Below are 25280 nucleotides of genomic sequence, written 5' to 3'. Positions count from 1 at the left end.
AATGAATTTGATGGACTTACTAATAGAAGAGGAGAAAAATATGCTTAGTTCGCTCAATATGGAAATTGAGGAGAGTGTTAAAAAATTGGATATATTTTGTAAGGATCAGGAATTTGAAAAATTAAATAATAGTCTGAAGAAAGAGGTAGAAGTGGAACTTCGTGAAATATCAGTACGAAAAAGGAGAAAATTTCAAAGGGATACTTTTGATTTTGAACAGAAACAAATTTTCTCCTTTACAATAAAAAACAGAGAAAGACAGAATAGGAATAGGGTACGGATGAGAAGGAATACTTTCATGTCAACAGATGGGGAAACTACAAGTGACCCATCTAGTGATAATGAAATGGGGAAACATATTAGAATTGAGGAATCACAATCCAAGGTTTCTTTTTTAGGGGACCGAAACAGAGGGAAATTCGGAGAGGAAAGAATAGTAGAGAAAAAAGGAGGACCCAATACAAGACAACGCAGGGGAAGATAGATAATAATTTGAATAATATAATCAATCTAACCGATTTCCCTCTATCAATACATCATATATCCCTATTAAACCGTGGATTGGGTTTCTCACCAGTTACCCCTGGAAAGGAATTTGAAATATGTAAGGATCTTCACCTTTTTCTTAGAAAAATTCTCTTGAGACTTTGGCATGGGGAAAAAAATGAGAGGAATACTCAAAATGAGAATGTGATGTCTGAGTCACAGAGAGAAATAATGGAATTTGGAATGATCCCTAATCTGGAAATGTCTGATCTAAATACTCTAGCAGATCTAAATGAATTATGGAGGGAAGGTAACGTATTGGAGAATATAGACACTCCTGGAGAGAACTTTACGGATATTATCCCAGAGTACACAGGTCTGCGGAAAAAAAGTAGTACTATGCCAAGCATACATTCTAACAGATACACACATGCATTTTTGGAGGCCATGCTTAGGGATATAAGTGTCATCGACTGGTCCTCCTTTCTGTGTGAGGACAACTTAACTGAAAGGGAACGAAAAGCCCTAAAAGAATTACAAAATATTGAGAATATTGTAATTAAGCCCAGTGACAAGGGTGGGAATGTTGTCCTCCTCAGAGAGGATGACTATGTCGGTGAGATTAAAAGACAATTGGAAACAGACACATATTCCCTTTTGAAGGATAACCCACTGGATAACATAATGGGAACTTTAAATAGAAAATTGACTTTTGCATTGGATGAAGGCTTAATTAACAAAAATGAGTTTCAATTTTTAGAGGTAAAAGAACCCCGTATGCCCACGATATATGTACTTCCTAAGGTGCATAAAAATAGGAACACACCCCCAGGCAGACCCATTATTTCAGGGTGTGATGGCCCAACAGATCATCTTGGTAAATACATAGACGAAAAATTGAAACCTTTTGTCCGTACACTTCCATCCTTTGTATTAGACACGGGGGATCTTCTAAATAAAATTGATAATTTGAATTTTGAGGAAGACTTTATCCTGGTGGGATTGGATGTGGAGTCTTTGTATACCTCCATCCCACATGATGTTGGCCTCAAGGCGGCTGCGCATTTTCTGGAGAGGAGAGGGGGAGACTGGGCCCATCAAAATGAATTTATTATTGAAATGTTGGAATTCGTTTTGAATTATAACTGCTTCTCTTTTGATGGTAAATTCTACCGTCAGATTCGTGGAACGGCCATGGGATCTTCTTGTGCACCATCGTATGCCTGTTTGCACTTGGGCTGGTGGGAAGAGTTCATAGTATACCCTCATCCTCTTTTCAGAAAATGCGCATCCGTTTGGCTCAGATACATGGACGATGTCCTTTTGTGCTGGAAGGGACCGTTGGACTTACTTGAAAGTTTTATTGGGGATTTAAACTCAAATGAACTAAATATCCTTTTGACCTTTTCTCATAGTAAAGATCATATTAGCTTTTTAGATCTTAATATTTATAGGGAAGGAAACAAATTAAAAACGACTACATATCGGAAACCAACATCTGGTAATACTCTTTTGGCAGCAAGTAGCCATCACTTTCCATCTCAAATTAAGGGGATACCGATAAGCGAATTTCTTCGAATTCGCCGTAATTGCACAGATTTCAGGGATTTTAAAAGCGAAGCACAAGACTTATCATCTCGCTTTGAAGATAGGGGTTACCCCAAGAAGATGATCAAGAAAGGATACAATAGAGCATCTAGGCAGAATAGAGAGGAAATCCTTAAGAGAGGTAAAAAAGATAACGGTGATAATAGAGTCAGATTCATTTCAAGGTATGGGTCCCATTGGAACATACTTCGGAATCTGATGATTAAAAACTGGCCACACTTAACCTTGGATAAAAGAATCAATTCAATAGTGGGGAATGTACCGAGCATGGTCCCAAGAAAGGCCCCTACTTTGAGGAATCTATTGGTGAGTTCTGAGTTCAAGAGAAGGACCCCAAATAATGAGAAATGGCTACAGAAACGTCCAAAAGGAATGTTCATGTGTGGCTCTTGTAAATGCTGTAAGTACGTTTTAAAATCAGATACTTTTCTGGATAGTGAACATAAAAGGGAATTTAAAGTCTATAATTTCATCAACTGTCGCTCAACCATGGTTGTTTACTCTATTATCTGCCCATGTGGGAAACAATATATAGGGAAAACGAAACGAGAATTACATGTTCGCATTAGTGAACATATTAGAGATATCATTTAAGGGTGAAATGATGAATCCTCTAGCTGCACATTTCAAAACATACCATGCCCAATCACCAACTGGCTTAAAATTTATGGGGATTTACCAACTTTTTCAAGATAGAAGGGGAGGTGATCTCAATCGAATACTCCTCCAGAAGGAAACTATGTGGATCTATACATTAAGAACTTTGAATCCCAGGGGATTGAATAATGAAATTAAATTTAATATGTTTCTTTGAATGGTTGGGGTTTGAGAGACTGTCCTGTATTTCCCTCAATTCTCGGTATTCTGGAGTTAGCTGGTATTGGATATAAATAATTCCTGATACAAGAATATTAGATTAAAGAAAGGGACCTCCCCCCCCCCCTTTTTTTTTTTTTTTTTTTTTTTTTTTTTTTCGTATGTCATCCCTGGAGAATGATCTAGGAAAATTGGTTGTTTAAAATTTGGATTTAAATATACACACCTTCTGGTTTTAATTTTGGAAACCTGATAGTTAAATCCTAATTTGCCTTCTATCCGAATATCATATAATAATTTTTTCATTATAATTTGTTTTAGTGGTATGACTATGAGTTACTTTATTTCCAATATAGAATGATCAATTAATTGGATTAATAATATCTAATGGGTGGGAATTGGGGATCTGCTGTCTTATAGACACTGGATCCTGAATTCGTGCCTTCGCTTGGAATTTCATGATGGCTCCTATTATTCATCAGAGTCTTTTATACGCATATGCGAAATATGATGTAATCCAGTAGCAAAATTAACCGATTTTGATTCTGCTTTGGGGGTGGTGGGGACCCGGGTCCTGATGCCTTAATTGGTAGTAGTTCTCCGTCCCTGCCTCCCCTAAGGTATTATCTGGATTTCATATGCTTATATGTATGAGTGAATATACTCTATATACAAATATGTTAAAAGAATTGAATAGACTTTATCTTATGTTAAAATAATACAAGGGGGGCTCCCCTATTGAAGAAAAACTTTTTTCCTCCATAAATCTATCATAAAGTCTAGATATTAATAGTTAACCGTATTAACGGAAGAATTTATTTATTTTATTAATTAAATCTAGGTATCAATGGTATCGCTATATAAAATTTAACAATTGGTCTTATTTTGACCAAGTTGAGACACATCACTGATTACCCTCCTCCGGATAAATACTGAATACTCTTATGAATTTGATTTTTTGGATATTCTAATTGTTTGTTTGAACATAAAAATATTTTAGCTTACTATTAAAATTGAGAGATATATTTCATGCGGCATCTCATGCAAGAGTTAAATATATAATATCCATAATGTCTTTGTGTGAAACATTATGTTTTTGATCATGGAACCAATGAATGAATTTGGGACACTATATATATATGGTGTGTTTGGCAGTAATTGTCAAACTGCTCTGAAGAAATCCCGTTCAGGGATGAAACGCGTCAGCTGTCCTAATCAATGAGGCGGGTAGTGACGTCCTAACCCTGCCCAGAGAATACCTGTCCAGTTTTGAAGAGCTCTGTGGAAAGGAACATATGTTGGAATAATTACCTACCTGGTTGCCGGCGTGCGATCCTGTCCGGTCCGTTCCTCTTGGAGTGCCTGGTCAATTCACCTGAAATTTCAGTGTGCGATCCTGCCTTGCTGGGCCCCTATCTCAGTGAATACAGCGGCCTTTGCCAGTATGGATCTATAGAGGAAGACGCCAAGGGAAGTAACGGTGGAGATGTGGATGCTTTGCAATTAAATGTGTGGCCACACAGGCGAATTTTCCTCTTGAGGAGATCTATCTTTTACATCGGAGTTAATTATCTCCCTGCATGGTCTCCCTGGCATTTTTTTGATTTCAGAGATGAAGGTAAAAATCCATTCAAGCTTATACTCTACTCCAAAATTCAATTGCCTGTAGGCTATACATTGACCTAAGGGTCTGTGAAAAGACTTCCTATTATCATCAGTTTTGAATTGGAATTTTTTATCTACTTGATGAGAGAAAAAAGCACGTTCATAACCACATTCCTTCAAATCGTGAGGCTATTTTTCTATTTTTGAGAGTTGTCATATTGTATATGCATGGAAAAATCTCGTTATAAATAGCATTAACAGCCACTTCGAATGGGGTTATTTTGCAACATTGTGATACAAATTACATACATGTTTGGTAATATTGTGATACAAATTACATGTATGTTTGGAGACCGCAGGTGTGAACACAGTCCAGCGGTTTTAGATTTGGAAATCTTGTTGTAAAATCGTTTAATACATATACATCATGCTATATATCCATCTGGCAATATCACTTACGCCTTTGAAGGTTTATTGTATGTTATATTATTAACAGCTACCTCAAACAGGTCCTATGGTAATATTATGATATATATTATATATATGCTTGGAAAACGCAGGTGTGAACACAGTTCAGCGGTTTTCCATTTGGAAAACTCTTATATTATTTACAGCTACTCCAAACAGGTCCTTTAGCAATATGTGATACAAATTATACATATGTTTGGAAACCGCAGATGTGAACACAGTCCAGCGGCTCTCCATTTGGAAATCTTTTTGTATAATTGTGTGGTACACATATACTATACTATATAACCATCAGGTAATATTACCAATGTGTTGAAGATTATTCGTACGTTCCTTTTCCTGGCCAGGAGAATTCTCTTTTTAAATTGTATTTTGGTGTATGTATAAATTTATCTTTTCCGGTATTATCTGGATTCAAAAAATAAAATAATTATTTACTTTTATTGAGCCCAAGAGTGCTTAGTTATATTTCTGAAACTTTTTCTTTTTTTCTTCTTTTCATTAATTTATATCAGGAATGGCACCGTGCTATATTATATTGCATTTTTGGGTTCTTTAGGTATGGTTTGTAATAACCACATCTGTTTTTCTTTAAAAATAGTCATGTTCAGGCAGAGGTCACAACAGGAAATACAGACAAAGGCAGAAGGTAAGGTAACAGGGAACCAGGGTACAGAGAAGCTCACAGGGAACTTGGTTGAACAAGCAAGAATCTGAGGGAGGAGGGTCCTTAAATAGGAAGTCTTGAATTTTGGCGCTCACTGGCCCTTTAAGAAGGGAAGAGTCAGCGCGCGCGCCCTCTAGTGGCTGCAGCCGCACATCGTGGATGACAGCCGCGGAGGGAGGTAAGAGTTGCACTTACCTGACGCCGCCCAGAGCCTGCAGAGCGTCCGGATTGGGCAAGTGGAGCTCGGGACGAGCATGAGGGAATGGAGGTTGCAGGAACCGGAGCAGAGGCCGTGGAAGAGGCAGGGAACGGCGTGGCAGCCGTTACAGTTGTCTCTCCCACCAACCCTAGGTTCTGGGGCTTTTGGGGGCACAGGCGCACAAGATGGCCTCCGAGGCCGCATTATAGACAGAGTCCCGAGGTGCATCTGCGTTGTCTCTCATGGGTAGACAGCTTAAACTGGTCCGTCCTCATAGACTCCTTTGGAGGATCAGCATCTGAGGACAGCAGGGGTTGCTGCAAAGTAGGAACCGGGCTAGGGAGTCGTCCCTCCCGACGAGCTTCTTGGAACCGTTCTCGGATCCTTATATTAATCCGGGCGGCCAGAAGGATGAGGTCATCTAGGGTAGACAGTAGATCTCGGGTGGCAAGCTCGTCCTTAATCTTAGGAGTCCCTGCCAGAATGTAGCCACCATGGCCTCATTGTGCCACAACAATTCTCCCGCCAGGGTGCGGAAGTGGATGGCGTACTCGCTCACAGAGGTGTTCCCCTGGCATAGGTTCAGCAAGGAGGCGGCTGCTGACAAGACTCGACCAGGCTCCTCAAACACTGTGCGAAATGTCCGAAGTAACCCCTGGAAGTCATGGGTCTCTGGTCCTTTTCTCTCCCAGATAGGGTTCACCCATGCAAGGGCCCTGCCAGTGAGGAGAGAGACGATGAAAGCGACCCTTACGCCGTCAGACGAAAATGCCCTTGCATACAGGCTAAAGTGGATTGGTTCAAAAATCCACGGCAGGTCTTCGCATCTCCATCATAACGGTCAGGAAGCGGCAAAGAGAATCGGGGATCAGCACTGCCAAGAGGTGTAGTCGGACGATATGTACTGCCAGGAGGTGTAGTAGGAGAAACGACAGCTTGCACATCCAGCCGATGTGCAATAATGTTCAATGCCTAGAGGAGTTGGTCCTGTCGAGACCGGAGGTCAAGCATATCCACCTGCATCTTTTGTGACGTCATCATGGTTTTGGATTGACCAGCGGGGACCAGGCCTGAGCTTACTGTTACGTTGGGTAACGGTATGGCAGCTGGCCAACAGGACACAGGTCAAAGTCTATAGCTCGTATGAGTGTACCTGAGGTAGCTTCGGACAGTATCAAGGCAGAATCGGAAGGGACTTTGGCAGCAGGCAGACACCAGGCGCGGTGTAACAGGACAGGCGTGGTATACAGCAGAGCACAACTCCAACTCGATACGGCACTTGACCAGGATACACAGTCATAGGGTATGCGGACCCATTAGGCCACTCCGCCGTAGCAAAGAGGCAGCTGACCAGGTTACAGTCTATATGAAAGTCAATAGTAGATAGTAATGCTTGGATACCTGAACTAGTCGAGACGGTGGCTGTGGCTTCAGCACGGATGGAAGCCGGTGCAGCAGGCAGCGCCAGACGTGGCGGGCAGTATCGAATGTGGCAGATAATACTGGACGAGGCAGAAGACACTGGACGTGCCAGAAGAAACTGGACGTGGCAGAAGACACGACTCCAATACTGGTAGGCACAGGAACAAGAACAGTACGGGATACAGGACAGGTAACAGGGCACGGGTAACAACTGGAACGGGAAACACTAAGGGACCATTTGCAAGACAGACTGGGATAAACTAATAACGCTCAGGCAAGGATCAGAAGGGCTGGGGCCTTCTTATAGACCAGGAAATCATGGGCCGTTAATGATGACGATTTCCTGATGTGTGCGCGCTGGCCCTTTAAAGACGGGCACGAGCGTGCGCGCGCACCCTACGGGGCACAGCAGAACAGAGTGGAAGTGAGCGCTGGCGTCTCCTAGGAAGGAGACGGGGACCAGCGCTCACGGATCCATGGCTTCGGGCGTCGGGTGGTGAGTAAACTCGACGGCCCGTGGCCATGGACGCTACAATATCCCCCCTCTTACGCCCCCTCTTCTTGGGGCCAGAGCGAGAGAGGAATTTTTTAATAAGAGCAGGAGCACTGAGGTTCTCTTCTGGCTCCCAGGACCTCTCTTCAGGACCAAACCCTCTCCAGTCCACCAAATAGAAAGTCCTTCCCCCTACCCTTTTGCAGTCCAGGATCTCCCTCACCTCGAATACATCAGAAAAACCGCTGGGAGCAACTGTGGAACTAGAAGTCTTGCTGTAGCGGTTCTGGATCACGGGTTTCAGGAGGGACACATGAAAGGAGTTGGGGATTCTGAGGGTAGGAGGCAGCCACATCTTATAGGAGACAGGGTTTATCTGTTGCAGAATCTCGAAAGGACCAAGGAACCTGGGAGCAAACTTGTATGAGGGTACCTTCAAACGAATGTTCCGAGAGGACAGCCAGACTTTAGTACCCGGAAGATACTGAGGCGGCTCTCTTCTATTTGTATCTGCCTTTCGCTTCATGCGATAGACTGCCAGCAAAATAGAGGACCGAGTCTGTTGCCAGATTTGCAGAAAGTCCCCATATGCAGAGTCAGCAGCGGGTACCTGAGAAGAAATTGACACTGGAAGCGGGACTCTAGGATGTTGACTGTACACAATGTGAAATGGATAGACACGAAGTCTCACAGGGCATAAGTGTAGAGGTGGGAGAAAAATCTCAACCACCCATTAACACAATTAGAGATAAAGACTCTAACAATACATAATAAACCAGAGAAAGAGAGTCCGTATATATCCACATGTAAAAAACTTTTTATTACATAACTTTATTAATAATAAATACACAAAATTACAAAGAAGAGAATCTAAAAATGAGTCCTTGACTAAGTCACAAATATCAATATTAAACAAAATATTACATTACATCAAAGTATACAGTTTATGTTGATAATCGAAATTGCTCCTATACAGGGTACATCTATAAAAAATAATAAGATGCAAATGCAAGAAGTACAGCAGACCAGACCGTTAGACCATTTGCCTAAGGCAACTAGTGTTCCTAAAAAAGTAGCAAGTGTCCCTATTGATCCAGTAAATGCACTTACCCATAATTTAAGGAGAATCGTGTGACCCAGAGTATGGAAGTGCGCCCCGACGCGCGTTTCGCTTGTAGCTTTCTCAAGGGGTCCCTTGAGAAAGCTACAAGCGAAACGCGCGTCGGGGCGCACTTCCATACTCTGGGTCACACGATTCTCCTTAAATTATGGGTAAGTGCATTTACTGGATCAATAGGGACACTTGCTACTTTTTTAGGAACACTAGTTGCCTTAGGCAAATGGTCTAACGGTCTGGTCTGCTGTACTTCTTGCATTTGCATCTTATTATTTTTTATAGATGTACCCTGTATAGGAGCAATTTCGATTATCAACATAAACTGTATACTTTGATGTAATGTAATATTTTGTTTAATATTGATATTTGTGACTTAGTCAAGGACTCATTTTTAGATTCTCTTCTTTGTAATTTTGTGTATTTATTATTAATAAAGTTATGTAATAAAAAGTTTTTTACATGTGGATATATACGGACTCTCTTTCTCTGGTTTATTACAATGTGAAATGGAGTGGAAGTGGTGGACTCACTTATGTGGTTGATGTATGAGAAGTCGGCCCATGGAAGAAGCTGTACCCAGTTATCGTGCTGTGAAGAGATGAAGTGGCGGAGATAATTTTTCATGATGTGGTTGATCCTCCCAACTTGCCCATTTGACTGGGGGTGATAGGCCGAGGAAAGTTTAGTACTGTGTCCCCAGCGGAGAATTCTTCTCCTGTCTGCAAACCGAACAAATGTCCTCCCCGGAGGGATGTCTCTAATCTGCAGAGGATTAGCAGTGACAATGCATGACGGGTCTATGATAGTCTGAAGTGACTCCACCGTGTCTTCCGTCTCAAACTATCTGGACAGGGCATCGGCCCTCACATTCTTGTCAGCAGGACTGTAGTGGAGTAGAAATTGGAAATGGGTGAAGAACAGCGACCACCTGGCTTGACGAGGATTTAGTCGTTGAGCGGACTGAAGGTAGGTAAGGTTTTTGTGGTCAGTGTAGCTCAAGATGGGGTGAGTTGCGACCTCTAGAAGATGTCTCCACTCCTCCCAGGGTCGGATTAATGGTAACTTGGGCCCCGGGCACTTTTTCAGGTCTGGGCCCCCCCGAACTCCAAAGACGCTGTACTGTATATATTTGCAGATTTCTGTTTAGGCGGCCACAGATCTGGCACAGTTTTAATTTAGTTATAAAAGCAGAATGAGCCATATAGAATAAATAAAGCAGAATACTTTGAGACACTGAAGTGTTCAGGAGCTTTATAACTTTTTTATTTTTACGTCAATGGAGTGGTGTGTGAAGGATTATTTTTTTGCAGGAGGAGTTATGGTTTTTATTGGCACCATGTAAAGTACCATATAATGGGTGAATTTGAAAAAACTGCGATTCCTCCATGGTTTTTTGGGTTTAGCTTCTACTGTATATATTTACCTTCTCTTAAGGTAAAAGTAGATTTAACATATACTTTTACCTTAAGAGAAGGTAAATATATACAGACCCAGAACCAAGCTCAGCACATATATACAGCCCCAGAACCAAGCTCAGTACATATATACAACACCAGAACTAAGCTCAGTACATATATACAGCACTAGAACCAAGCTCAGTACATAAATACAGCCCCAGAACCAAGCTCAGTACATAAATACAGCACCAGAACAAAGCTCAGTACATATATACAGCACTAGAACAAAGCTCAGTACATATATACATCCCCAGAACCAAGCTCAGTACATAAATACAGCACCAGAACAAAGCTCAGTACATATTCACAGCACTAGAACCAAGCTCAGTACACATATACATCCCCAGAACAAAGCTCAGTACAAATATACATATATATATAACACCAGAACCAAGCTCTTCATACATACATATATATATATATATATATATATATATATATATATATATATAGTAAGAGAATTAGGTAGCGGGACAGTCGTCTCCTGGGGTAGACGGGCACTCTGTATCAAACACGCCAGTAAATTTCAGTCCGCACAGCAAAGATGTGGTACTACTGGCCTCAGCCAGTTTTATTTACAGGTTTTACATGAATAAAAACAAAACAAATAATAGAAAACATTATGCCCGTCCGCCACTAACTATACAGTCAGGTATTCTAACTAACACAGTGCAGGCCTAATGCCTGGCACCATAAACCATGCAGACCATACAATCTGTTATGAATGCAGGCGGTTTGCTCTCACAAGCTCCTCTCCCATGGCTGAGAGTGTGACTGAACTGCAGCTGTCACACCTGACCCCTGACTAATAGCTAGACAGCCCAAGACCAGGACTGTGTGGATGGAGTGGGGACCCACCCATCTCTCCCCACTCCAACAACCAGGCCCTTTTCCAGGTTTTAGATAAAACCTATTGCAGAGGGAGAACCACATTCTCTGCTGAATTTTTCCTGGTTGTTCTCAGATAGCAGAAGACAGAAATCTTGGGGAAATATAGACCCCATCCACAACCTCTCCACATTGTCTGTCACAATATACTGTATATATATATATATATATATATATATATATATATACACAGCACCAGAACCAAGTTCAGTACATATATACAGCACCAGAACAAATACAGTTCAGTACAGAGATCATTTGCAAATTCAGTTTAACCCCTGCTGTATAAATTTGTACGACATAAAATGACAACTCCCAGTATAGCCTGAACAATGGTTAGGATATGCTGGGAGTTGTTGTTTAACAAAAAAGAATGCTACCATCCATCACCTCACTGCAGATCATACAGTGACTACAGTACTGATCAGTCACAGGGAGAATAAACATTTACATTCTTCTCCATCCGGTCCAGACCTCTATGATGACTTCTCTCGGGCACGGCCCATTTATGCAGTTCACAGCTCAGATGTCTTTGGCTTCTCACTTTTCCAACATTTCCGCACGTGTAAACGAAGATAAAATTCTCATGATGCCAAACTCTAAGCTTCTAAATATAATAGTATCATACAATGAATATAATAGTACTATACACTGTACTCCTCAATATAATAGTATTATACACTGCGTCTGTAATGACGGGGGTAGGGAAACAGACAAGTGAGCCCTAATCTACCCACCACTCAGTCCCTGCCTACTTGCAACGACCCGCCCTAGGCGACGGGGTACAACTGGGCGACGGTCCCTACGCTCAATAAGTGCACGACAGACAAACAGACAAGGGTACACAGAAGCTGAAGGAAATGGGGCAGTTGCCCACGGCAACACCGTGAGCAACAAGAGTGGTGAACGAGCCGAGTCAAACCAGGAGTGTACGAGGTACCAAACGCAGAGCAGGAGAGTAGTGAACAAGCCAAGTTAAACCAGGAGTGTACGAAGTACCAAACGCAGAGCAGGAGAGTAGTCAGTAAGCCAGGGTCAATATGAAGCAGGGTCAAATAGTGCAAGAAGCTGCAGCAGGGCCAGGAAACCAAATGAGAAGAATCACAAGCAAGGAGGAACAGGAAAGGCAGGTATAAATAGACAGAGGGCGGGAGCTAGCTCCGTCTGGCCAGGCTGTGATAGGCTCTCCCACTCCTAAGCCTGCCTTCCTGAGTGGTGGAAGATGGAGTCAGTCTCTCAGACATAGAAGCAGGTGCAGACTGATTACCTATGGGCGTAGACACAGAAGCTGTGCCTGGCAGATCCTTTACATTACCCCCCCTTTTATGAGGGGCCACCGGACCCTTTCTAGGTGGACCTGGTTTATTGGGGAAACGAAGGTGGAACCTCCTGACCAATACCCCAGCGTGAACATCCCGGGCGGGTACCCAAGTCCTCTCCTCAGGCCCGTATCCTCTCCAATGGATCAGGTACTGGAGGGAGCCTTGTACCATCTTGCTGTCCACAATCTTGGCCACCTCGAATTCTACCCCCTCAGTGGTGAGAACGGGGACAGGAGGTTTCCTCGAGGGAGCCAAGGACGGGGAGCAGCGTTTAAGGAGGGAGGCATGAATCACGTCATGTACTCGAAAAGATGGGGGCAACTCCAGTCGGAAGGAGACAGGATTGAGGACTTCAATGACCTTGTATGGCCCTATAAACCGGGGAGCAAACTTCTTGGACAGGACTTTAAGGCACAAGTTCTTTGACGATAGCCACACCAGATCCCCGACCATAAACAAGGGGTTAGCAGAACGTCTTCTATCTGCCTGAGTTTTCTGTATGCTCTAGGACGCCTCTAGGTTCTTCTGAACCTGGGCCCAGACTGTGCACAGTTCCCGATGAACGACCTCTACCTCGGGATTGTTAGAACTACCAGGTGAAACGGAGGAGAACCGTGGATTAAACCCAAAATTACAGAAAAAGGGGGAGACCCCTGACGAGTTACTGACCCGGTTATTAAGGGAAAATTCGGCGAGGGGAATGAATGAGACCCAATCATATTGACAGTCAGAGATAAAACACCTTAAATATTGTTCTAGAGACTGATTAGTCCTCTCAGTTTGGCCATTAGTTTCAGGATGGAAGGCAGAGGAGAAGAACAGATCAATCTCCAACTTTTTACAGAAGGCTCTCCAAAACAATTAAACAAATTGTACCCCTCTGTCAGAAACAATATTGACAGGGACCCCATGGAGACGCAGGATGTGTTTGACAAACAAGGTAGCTAACGTCTTAGCATTGGGTAGTTTCTTGAGGGGCACAAAGTGGCACATCTTACTGAAGCGGTCTACTACAACCCACACCACCGACTTGCCTTCAGATGGAGGCAAATCGGTGATAAAATCCATGGAGATATGGGTCCAAGGTCTCTGGGGAATGGGCAAAGAACATAGTAAGCCCGCTGGTCGGGACCTGGGAGTCTTGGACCTAGCACAAACCTCACAAGCGGCGACGTAGGCCTTAACGTTCTTAGGCAACAAAGGCCACCAATAGTTTCTGGCAATGAGGTGCTTGGTACCCAGGATGCCTGGATGACCAGATAGTGCGGAGTCATGATTTTCCCTAAGTACCCTTAGCCGGAATTGCAGGGGAACAAACAGCTTGTTCTCAGGAAGGTTCCCGGGAGCTGAACCTTGATCAGCCGCAATTTCAGAGACTAAATCAGAATCAATAGAGGAAATGATTATATAGACATAGAAGAAACAGAGTCTGTAGCCAATATATTATCAGAAAATGTCAATACAAAACTTTATTTAAATATGCACGATGACAAAACATTTAAAAAGGTATGTATAACAGGAGAAACTCAATAAAAGATGACATAGAGACACATCAGGAGAGCCAGAGTTTATGTATTAAGCCCTTATTTTATAGATTTACAGTAGGACTAACGCTGGTATAACATATGGTAGTTTAGTCTTAATGCATATAATGATACTATTAAGGGACATAAATGGTCCAGAGAAAAAGCATCAAGTAATGAAAAAAGTGTATCTAAACCATACCCTGAAATACAGGAATAGCCAGGATAGTCTTACTTGGCTGGGTCCCGATGGTCACTGTGTGCGCCCCGACGCGGGTTTCGCAGATGTCCGCTTCCTCAAGGGGGTGTAGTGTGTCTATCCAGGAGGCACCCTTTAAATATCCTATCTATAATATGGCCCAGGTGTGATCTACCTAAGTTCTGTTCTGTTCAAAAATAACTTGGCGCGCATCCGATGGCGAAACCGGAAGTGTGGCAGGCCCCACTTCCGTCCTCCAGTGCTGCGTATATCCTTGATCAATAACTCCGTACAATTGGACGACTCTTTATGTTATGAATCATGATGTGGATTATGCATACCCGGGACTCTACCTGTGTAACCTGCTCTCGATTTTGCTCTCATATATATATATATATATGTTTGTACAAGCACTTTACAGTTGTCTGTCTCTCTCACAGACAACCTTACATGACTGTACCCTAACGGCAGCAGTCTCTTATATAATTTCTGTGCACATTTTTATTAATGTTTTCTATAGGTGTATGCTCTTATTTGGAGATCTATGCATCTCCGATGCCTAGGGCCTTATATCAATGTGTGTGAGGTATTGGTATGTTCGTAAATGATATATTATAGTAACACACCAATTTTATATATATATATATATATATATATATATATATATATATATATATATTTATTATTGCATTATAATATATATAACTGAATATTTATCTAATCATTAGGTTATTAATTTCTTTTGGCATTGCCATCTTAACTATCAAATGTTTATTTTTTTCTTTTTCTTGTCAAACATTATGTTATGCGGGCCACGCCCCTTTTCTTTGAGATCTGTTCTCATTTGGGCATAAAAATTTATTCTTGTCAAAACGGATCATATGTAATCATCTGGGCCTTTCTGGACAGTACAACGATACTTACTTGTTAAAATGAAAGATTATAAAGCACTAAACCGGCTATTAGATGCCCTAATATACTTACCTATATACACTATTCTGTGCTGTCCAATTGGGTGCACGCTCCTGACGTGCGCGGCCGGGACTGGGTTTGGCCACTCCCGAACCTCCGATAGTGCAGTGCGCATGTTCGGATCTCTTGGAACGTGTCCAGAGACCGGATGTGCGCCGCAGCACTGGAGGACGGAAGTGGGGCCTGCCACACTTCCGGTTTCGCCGTCGGATGCGCGCCAAGTTAATTTTTGAACAGAACAGAACTTAGGTAGATCACACCTGGGCCACATTATAGATAGGATATTTAAAGGGTGCCTCCTGGATAGACACACTACACCCCTTGAGGAAGCGGACATCTGCGAAACGCGCGTCGGGGCGCACACAGTGACCATCGGGACCCAGCCAAGGACTTTCTATGGGTAAGACTATCCTGGCTATTCCTGTATTTCAGGGTGTGGTTTAGATACACTTTTTTTTCATTACTTGATGCTTTTTCTCTGGACCATTTATGTCCCTTAATAGTATCATTATATGCATTAAGACTAAACTACCATATGTTATACCAGCGTTAGTCCTACTGTAAATCTATACAATAAGGGCTTAATACATAAACTCTGGCTCTCCTGATGTGTCTCTATGTCATCTTTTATTGAGTTTCTCCTGTTATACATACCTTTTTAAATGTTTTGTCATCGTGCATATTTAAATAAAGTTTTGTATTGACATTTTCTGATAATATATTGGCTACAGACTCTGTTTCTTCTATGTGTCTATATATATATTATAGAGTTGCCCTACCAATACACTCGGGAGGATGTTCCTTGGAACAATACCTAGCCCAATAACTCTTTTGCCTTTGGAGACCATTAGTTATAATTAATTTTCTGTGACTTTCACAGCGATTGGTATCCAACTTAACATGGATTTTCGAGCACGTGATCAGTCATGGCTCGCGCAATTAGACATGATTTTTAAGGAGGACTCAAATTTGTTTTTAGATGCTGGTAGTGTTAATATTAGGGAACGTAGTGTTAAACTTAAATCACTCCTTAGTAAAATAACTAAGTTATGGTGGAACAAGGCTTTCCTGGAAAAATACATATCTAGAGGGCTAATACCTAGGGGCTTAAGGGTCCAGGTTTTTCCCTCCTTTGAAATAGAGAACGATATGTTTAAAAAGAAATGGGAGGAGCTGGCAGATACCTGTTCCATAGGGTTCATGAATCTCTTAATTCAATCCAACTGTAATACTCTGTTGGAAATAGAAAGAGAAATAGATGGGATGCAATTGGAGCTCAAAAAGGAGTTCTCTACTGAGACTCTGGCCAATTGGCAGGAAGAGCTGGATAAAGATTATGCCAAATGGGAAAAAGAGATATGTACACTCAAAGCAGGCAAATTTAAGAGAGATGTGCAAGATTATAAATCAAATAGGGTCTATAAATGGCGGTCTAATTATGAGAGACTAAGACCTATATCATGCTCAAGATCCTCTTCAATGTCTTCACGCACCTCTGGTGATGAGTCAGGTAGAACAAGGGATATGTTGACTGCTAGCAGTACTGGCAATAACCCGGGTTCCTATATGCCAAGAAGACCATACGATAGGAACGCCAAGCGCAAAAAACCAACGATTCCACAACAGGAGAAGAGACCCGGTAACAACTTGGAGGTAATTAACCTATCTTCACATTCCCTCTCTGATGCCCAACGTGAGGTTCTGAGTAAAGGGTTGACGTTCTCACCTACTGCCCCTTTTGATTTTTTTACAGTTTTAAAGGATGTGCACCTGTTCTCTAGGAAACTTGTCCTCCAAAAACTGCATAACAGGGGATGTGGTGCACTTACAATTGACAGTGAGATGGAAAGGGAGGCCCTGTCAGCATTGGAAGAACTACTATGCGAACAGAGCACCGTAATAAGTAAGTTCCCCATGTCGGCCCTGCCCAAATCCACGAGGTTTCCCCCCTTGTCACTGTGCCCTCAGGTGGAAATATTCACCAAACTGGTAGTAGATGATCTCAAACAAATACCTAAGTTTGGACATAGGGATAATCTCACAGTCCCTCAGAGACAAGCATTAAGAGAACTACAATCCTGGGAGGATGTGGTTATCAAAGCCGCTGACAAGGGGGGCAACATTGTTGTATGGCCGATAGATAAATATGAAAAAAAGGCGTTTAGACAATTAAGAGATAAGCAAACTTATGCTAAACTTATGTTTAATCCTGTATCTAAATTCTCTTTGGAACTGAAGGAGATCTTGAATAGGGCTCTGGATAAAGGGATTATTACTAAGAAGATTTGTGAGGGGCTATTGACTGAGGACCCTAAAATACCTACAATCTATTTTCTGCCAAAAATTCACAAAAACCTGATGGAACCCCCAGGACGTCCTATTGTGTCAGGTATAGGAGGCTTATGTGAAGCCACATGTAAATTTATAGATCATTACTTAAAGCCGTTGGTAACAGAACTGCCATCACATGTAAAGGACACAACGGATGTCCTGGGAAGAATTGACAGGATTCAGATTGAACCCGATATGTACCTTGTAACCGCGGATGTTGAGAGTCTATATACATGCATAAGACATGGGGATGGTCTGGAGGCGGTCCGCTTCTTCCTGGGGACCAGCAACTGGGATGACGAACTATGTGACTCATTGTGGAGCTACTCCAGTATGTTTTGAGCCATAACATCTTTGTATTCAAGGACAATTTCTATCTACAGACTCAAGGCACTGCCATGGGCGCGGCGTGTGCGCCATCCTATGCGAACCTGTTTCTCGGTTTTTGGGAGAGGCAGGTTTTTCCTGGGGATGGCGCTCGCGCCGCGGACCATGTACAGTGCTGGCTCCGTTATATTGATGATATACTGTTTGTGTGGCAGGGTTCGGAGTGTGAGCCGAGGAATTTTATGCAGCAACTTAATATTAATCAGGTGAATGTTAAATTGACCTACTCATTACACCCTTCCAAGATTGAGTTCTTGGATTTATTAATATTCACAGATGTAGGTGGCTTTCTTCAGACGGACGTCTACCGCAAGTCGACCTCCGTCAATTAATTGCTGCATGCATCCTCCTCTCACACTCCTTCCACCATCAAAGCCATCCCGGTTGGTCAATTCCTCAGGATGAGGCGGATCTGCTCTACTGACCATCTTTTCGAACACCAGTCTGAGGACCTCAGATATAGATTCGAAGACAGGGGGTACAGCAATAGGTCCATCAAGGCAGGGTACCGGAGAGCCAAAAAGACCCCTCGTGCAAACCTGCTGAGGAGTAAAATCCCTGCAGTGGGAAAAACAGCTGTTAGGTTCATCTCCACCTACAATAGTAGATGGGACGAAGTGAGGACTATCCTAGGGCGACATTGGCCAATTTTAAGGTCCGAACCCACTTTGGCCCTTTGTCTCAGTGACAAACCCACAATGACGGCCAGGCGGAGGAGGAATCTCCGCGATATCCTGGTCAATAGCCATTATACCCCCAAAAAAATCAATTTTTTCGGATCCCAGGGGCAAAGAAAAGGTTGCTACCCATGTGGCAACTGTGTTGCGTGCCCCAACATTAGTAGAACAAACAGGTTCGAATCAGTGGATGGTACTAAGTCTTTTGAGATCAAAGACTACATATTGTGTAGTACCACACATGTAGTGTACTACGCTATATGTGGGTGCCCTAAGATTTACATAGGATTGACATCGAGGGAACTGCGCGTACATTATTGGAGCAGGGGCTATCGACGACCCGATTGAACTCAAAACCTTGCCCAGACATTTTAAAATGTATCACGGGTGCAACCCAAGATCCCTCAAAATTCGGGGGATTGAACGTATTCATTGTGGCATCAGGGGGGGCAATGTGAAGAAGGTCCTGGCACAAAAGGAATGTAGGTGGATTGTGCAATTAGGATCTATGGCACCGGCTGGACTTAACGAACAGTTAAGTTTTGCACCTTTCCTATGAGGAAGCCGGAACCACCAGACTACCAGCATGATATTATTTTATGAATTTTAAACTGTGGATTGTTTGTGTGTTCAGTTTTTAATGTATATATTCTTTTAGTAGGTATGTGATATACCGGCTATTATCCAGTGAGGCATTCGTATATCCTTGATCAATAACTCCGTACAATTGGACGACTCTTTATGTTATGAATCATGATGTGGATTATGCATACCCGGGACTCTACCTGTGTAACCTGCTCTCGATTTTGCTCTCATATATATGTTTGTACAAGCACTTTACAGTTGTCTGTCTCTCTCACAGACAACCTTACATGACTGTACCCTAACGGCAGCAGTCTCTTATATAATTTCTGTGCACATTTTTATTAATGTTTTCTATAGGTGTATGCTCTTATTTGGAGATCTATGCATCTCCGATGCCTAGGGCCTTATATCAATGTGTGTGAGGTATTGGTATGTTCGTAAATGATATATTATAGTAACACACCAATTTTATATATATATATATATATATATATATATATATATATATTTATTATTGCATTATAATATATATAACTGAATATTTACCTAATCATTAGGTTATTAATTTATTTTGGCATTGCCATCTTAACTATCAAATGTTTCTTTTTTTCTTTATCTTGTCAAACATTATGTTATGAGGGCCACGCCCCTTTTCTTTGAGATCTGTTCTCATTTGGGCATAAAAATGAATTCTTGTCAAAACGGATCATATGTAATCATCTGGGCCTTTCTGGACAGTACAACGATACTTACTTGTTAAAATGAAAGATTATAAAGCACTAAACAGGCTATTAGATGCCCTAATATACTTACCTATATACACTATTCTGTGCTGTCCAATTGGGTGCGCGCTCCTGACGTGGGTTTGGCCACGCCCGAACCTCCGATAGTGCAGTGCGCATGTCCGGATCTCTTGGAACGCGTCCAGAGACCGGATGTGCGCCGCAGCACTGGAGGACGGAAGTGGGGCCTGCCACACTTCCGGTTTCGCCGTCGGATGCGCGCCAAGTTAATTTTTGAACAGAACAGAACTTAGGTAGATCACACCTGGGCCACATTATAGATAGGATATTTAAAGGGTGCCTCCTGGATAGACACGCTACACCCCCTTGAGGAAGCGGACATCTGCGAAACGCGCGTCGGGGCGCACACAGTGACCATCGGGACCCAGCCAAGGACTTTCTATGGGTAAGACTATCCTGGCTATTCCTGTATTTCAGGGTATGGTTTAGATACACTTTTTTCATTACTTGATGCTTTTTCTCTGGACTATTTATGTCCCTTAATAGTATCATTATATGCATTAAGACTAAACTACCATATGTTATACCAGCGTTAGTCCTACTGTAAATCTATACAATAAGGGCTTAATACATAAACTCTGGCTCTCAATGATGTGTCTCTATGTCATCTTTTATTGAGTTTCTCCTGTTATACATACCTTTTTTAAATGTTTTGTCATCGTGCATATTTAAATAAAGTTTTGTATTGACATTTTCTGATAATATATTGGCTACAGACTCTGTTTCCTCTATGTCTATATATATATATATTATAGAGTTGCCCTACCAATACACTCGGGAGGATGTTCCTTGGAGCAATACCTAGCCCAATAACTCTTTTGCCTTTAGAGACCATTAGTTATAGAGGAAATTATTATACCTGGAGGCAAAATACAAGCAGGATCTTCCTCCGAAGGAGAGCTGGCCATGAAGCTACGCGACAGTGCATCAGCCTTAACATTTTTAGACCCAGCCCTATAGGTAACCAAAAAGTTGAATCTGGTAAAAAATAACGCCCATCGAGCTTGTCTCGGGTTTAGCCTCCGGGCAGATTCTAGGAAAACCAGATAATTGTGGTCGGTAAGGACCGTTACCTGGTGCCTAGCCCCCTCCAGGAAGTGGCGCCACTCTTCAAATGCCCATTTAATGGCTAAGAGTTTGCGGTTGCCAATATCATAGTTACTCTCAGTGGACGAAAACTTCCTGGAGAAGTAGGCACAGGGACGGAGATGGGTGAGTGACCTGGTACCCTGGGACAAGACAGCCCCCACTCCCACCTCGGACTCGTCAACCTCCACGATAAATGGCTCCATTTGGTTGGGCTGAACCAGTATCGGGGCCGAGCTAAAGCACTTCTTAAGGACCTCAAAAGCCTGGACGGCCTCAGGAGGCCAGTGGAGGAGATCAGCACCTTTGCGAGTGAGATCCGTAAGAGGCTTAGTGATGACCGAGAAGTTAGCAATAAATCTCCTGTAATAATTAGCGAACCCCAGGAAGCACTGTAACGCCTTCAGGGAGGCAGGTTGGACCCATTCCGCCACAGCCTGGACCTTGGCGGGGTCCATGCGGAATTCATGAGGAGTGAGGATTTGACCCAAAAATGGTATCTCCTGCACCCCAAACACACATTTTTCGGTCTTCGCAAACAGTTTGTTTTCCCGAAGGACCTGGAGCACCTTCCTGACATGCTCAATGTGGGAGGACCAGTCCTTGGAAAACACAAGTATGTCATCAAGGTACACTACAAGAAATACCCCCAGGTAATCTCTTAAAATCTCATTTATGAAATTCTGGAAGACCGCTGGAGCGTTACACAACCCAATGGGCATGATGAGGTATTCGAAATGACCTTTGGGCATGTTAAACGCGGTCTTCCACTCATCCACCTCTTTGATGCGGATAAGGTTATATGCCCCCCGTAGATCAAACTTAGAGAACCATTGGGCCCCCTGAACCTGATTAAAGAGATCAGGAATCAAAGGAAGGGGATACTGGTTCCTTACAGTGACCTTATTCAAGTACCGGTAGTCGATGCACGGCCTAAGACCACCATCCTTCTTCCCTACGAAGAAGAAGCCAGCACCTACCGGAGCAGTAGAGGGACGAATGTAACCCTTGGCCAGGCATTCCTGGATATACTCTCTCATGGCTTCACGTTCGGGACAAGAGAGATTAAATATCCTACCCTTAGGGAGTTTAGCTCCTGGTACCAAATCGATAGCGCAATCGTATTCTCTATGAGGAGGTAACACTTCGGAGGCCTCCTTAGAGAAAACATCAGCGAAGTCCTGAACAAACTCAGGTAGCGTGTTCACCTCCTCAGGGGGAGAAATGGAATTAACAGAAAAACATGACGTCAAGCATTCATTACCCCATTTGGTAAGCTCCCCAGTATTCCAGTCAAACATGGGTGTAATGACAGGGATAGGGAAACAGACAAGTGAGCCCTAATCTACCCGCCACTCAGTCCCTGCCTACTTGCAACGACCCGCCCTAGGCGACGGGGTACAACTGGGCGACGGTCCCTACACTCAATAAGTGCACGACAGACAACCAGACAAGGAAACACAGAACAAAGGGAAACGGGGCAGTTGCCCACGGCAACACCGTGAGCAACAAGAGTAGTAAACGAGCCGAGTCAAACCAGGAGAGTACGAGGTGCCAAACGTAGAGCAGGAGAGTAGTGAACAAGCCGAGTCAAACCAGGAGTGTACGAGGTACCAAACGCAGAGCAGAAGAGTAGTCAGTAAGCCAGGGTCAATATGAAGCAGGGACAAGAAGTTCAAGAAGCTGCAGCAGGGCCAGGAAACCAACAGAGAAGAATCACAAGCAAGGAGGAACAGGAAAGGCAGGTATAAATAGACAGAGGGCGGGAGCTAGCTCCGTCTGGCCAGGCTGTGATAGGCTCTCCCACTCCTAAGCCTGCCATCCTGAGTGGTGGAAGATGGAGTCAGTCTCACAGACATAGAAGCAGGTGCAGACTGATTACATATGGGTGTGGATACAGAAGCTGTGCCTGGCAGATCCTTAACAATAAAACATGAAAAACTAGGTAAGGAAACAGACAATTCATTATCTAGGTGAGGAATGGCAACGGATATTGTTTCGGGAAAACATTCACAGCTCTCTTAACATTCAGTTCAATAATGGGTCCATATATATTTATCAATTGTTCACCTAGCATATGAAACCGAATCGAATAAGGAAGAAATGGAAAGGAAAGCGAAAACAAAAACAATAAAGGGGAGTGGAGGGGAAAAGGCGTCAAGGGGAAGGGGGGACATTACAAATCAAAATCTCAAAAAAAATAGAAGTCTAAATTGTACAACCAAGCCAGTTAATGAGAACTGTGAGTTGCAAGTGGGAACTTGAAGCTAGCCATGCTCTCTATGCCTCCACATATATGACCACCTACTTCACAGTTTACCCCAATACTCTTTGGGATTTTAAATTCAAAACGACCAGGGGTTCTGAATTTAAAGGCTGGTGGTCCTGCCAACCGGGTTCTACACAATACCTCCCTATAGTCATCCAATATGTATTAAAAGAGTGTCATAACGGCGGTGACCCTATAAGCACATTTCCTAGAAATAAATAGTGGTTTGGAAACTGTCTCTTATTGCGTCCTTGGTGTGCTGTGGGAGAATGGAAATAAAACTGTCCCATGTGGAAAAAAAATGACTCAGTGAGTTTCAATTATCCCCCCTATTATGCCCCACAGTAATAATGCCCCATTTTATGCTTCACAGTAATAATGCCCTCTTTTATGTCCCCACTCAGTAATAATATCCCTATTATGCCCCCACTCAGTACTAATGCCCCTTTTTTCTGCTGCACTCAGTAATAATCCTCCTTTTATGGCCCCACAGTAATAATGCCTCTTTTTTTATGTCCCAAAGTTAGAATGCCCCTTTTATATGTCCCCACAGTGAGGATGCCCCTTTTTGTAAGCCCCCACTTAGTCCTTTGATGACCCCCCCATCAATAGTGCCTTCTTTGCACCACAAAAAAAATTACACTAACCTAATATACTACCAACTTGGTTGGACGTTTTGCTTCCTATGAGTTCAGTGGCGCAGCGCAGACAGCGTGATACAGTGATGTCATTGTGCTGGGCTGCTGACGTCATTAGCGTGCTCCTGGTTACTCGTAGGCTGCAAGTTTAATCCAGGTCATTGCCTAAGAGAGTAAACCGCAGAGTAGGGAGCCAATGGCTCCCTGCGCCACCATTGTGTGGTGCATTTCATGGGCGGATGGGGCCACAAATTTTGCCACAAATCTGCTGTGAATCGGCGGCAAATTTTTGGTACTATTTAATTTTGGATAATAAAAATGCATTATTCATTAAACAAGAACTACATGCATTATCTCTCATTTTCATGAGAATAGTCATGAAATCCCATAGCCCAATAGCATGAGTTATTGTTTGGGAGAATTGAATTCCACCACATACCCTGTGTATGTAGCCTGTAAATATTTACATTATATTAGGACACCTATGTATGTTACAAAATGTTTGCACATGTGTAACACCTTACACGGTTTCACATCTTTCTTGTTTTGCTGGAATATTACAATGATCTTATCAAAGTAAACAGCTCCTAACTTAATCCTGCCCCCTCCTTTTCGCTTTTATTACCCTGAGATAACTCAAATCCTTTTGATAGATCTGCTTCTAAATCCCTTAATTCCTTATACAAAGGAAGAGACATTTGTTCTATTTTCCAGCACTGAAATCTGTAACAGAGTGTGATCTCTGCTCACCTACTATTGCTTTTTATTGCAGCCACATATTGGAAAATGGTTTAGAAACATAGAAATAACCGGTAATATGGAATGTATGTACATATTGCTGTTAATATGCTCGGAGAATATGTCCCTATCATTTGTTGTGTACTGCAGGCCTACTTAAAACACTTACAAACTCTGGGAGTTTATATTATTATTATATATATATATAGTGCCAACATATTCTGCAGCACTTTACAATTCAGAGGGTTCATCTACATACAATAACAGACATTACATAGTGACAAAACTAATTCACAATTCCAACAAGAGGAGTCAAGACCCTGCTCACAAGAGCTTACCATCCATGAGGAAATTAGGAAATAGGGGGGGCACAAAATGTAAAAAGTGCTTGTTTTGTACAATGGAAAATACATCTTTTATAAACATAGTGTAGTACACATAAAGCTGCATGAGCCGGTCACCAGTAAGTATCCGTGTATGTACAGACAAAGTGCATTAAAGAGGCTCTGTCACCAGATTTTGCA

Source organism: Rhinoderma darwinii, chromosome 1, assembly GCF_050947455.1.
Source record: "Rhinoderma darwinii isolate aRhiDar2 chromosome 1, aRhiDar2.hap1, whole genome shotgun sequence".
In the NCBI taxonomy this organism is placed as follows: Eukaryota; Metazoa; Chordata; class Amphibia; order Anura; family Rhinodermatidae; genus Rhinoderma; species Rhinoderma darwinii.
The sequence above is the reverse complement of the archived record's forward strand: the minus strand, read 5'-3'. Positions refer to the sequence as shown.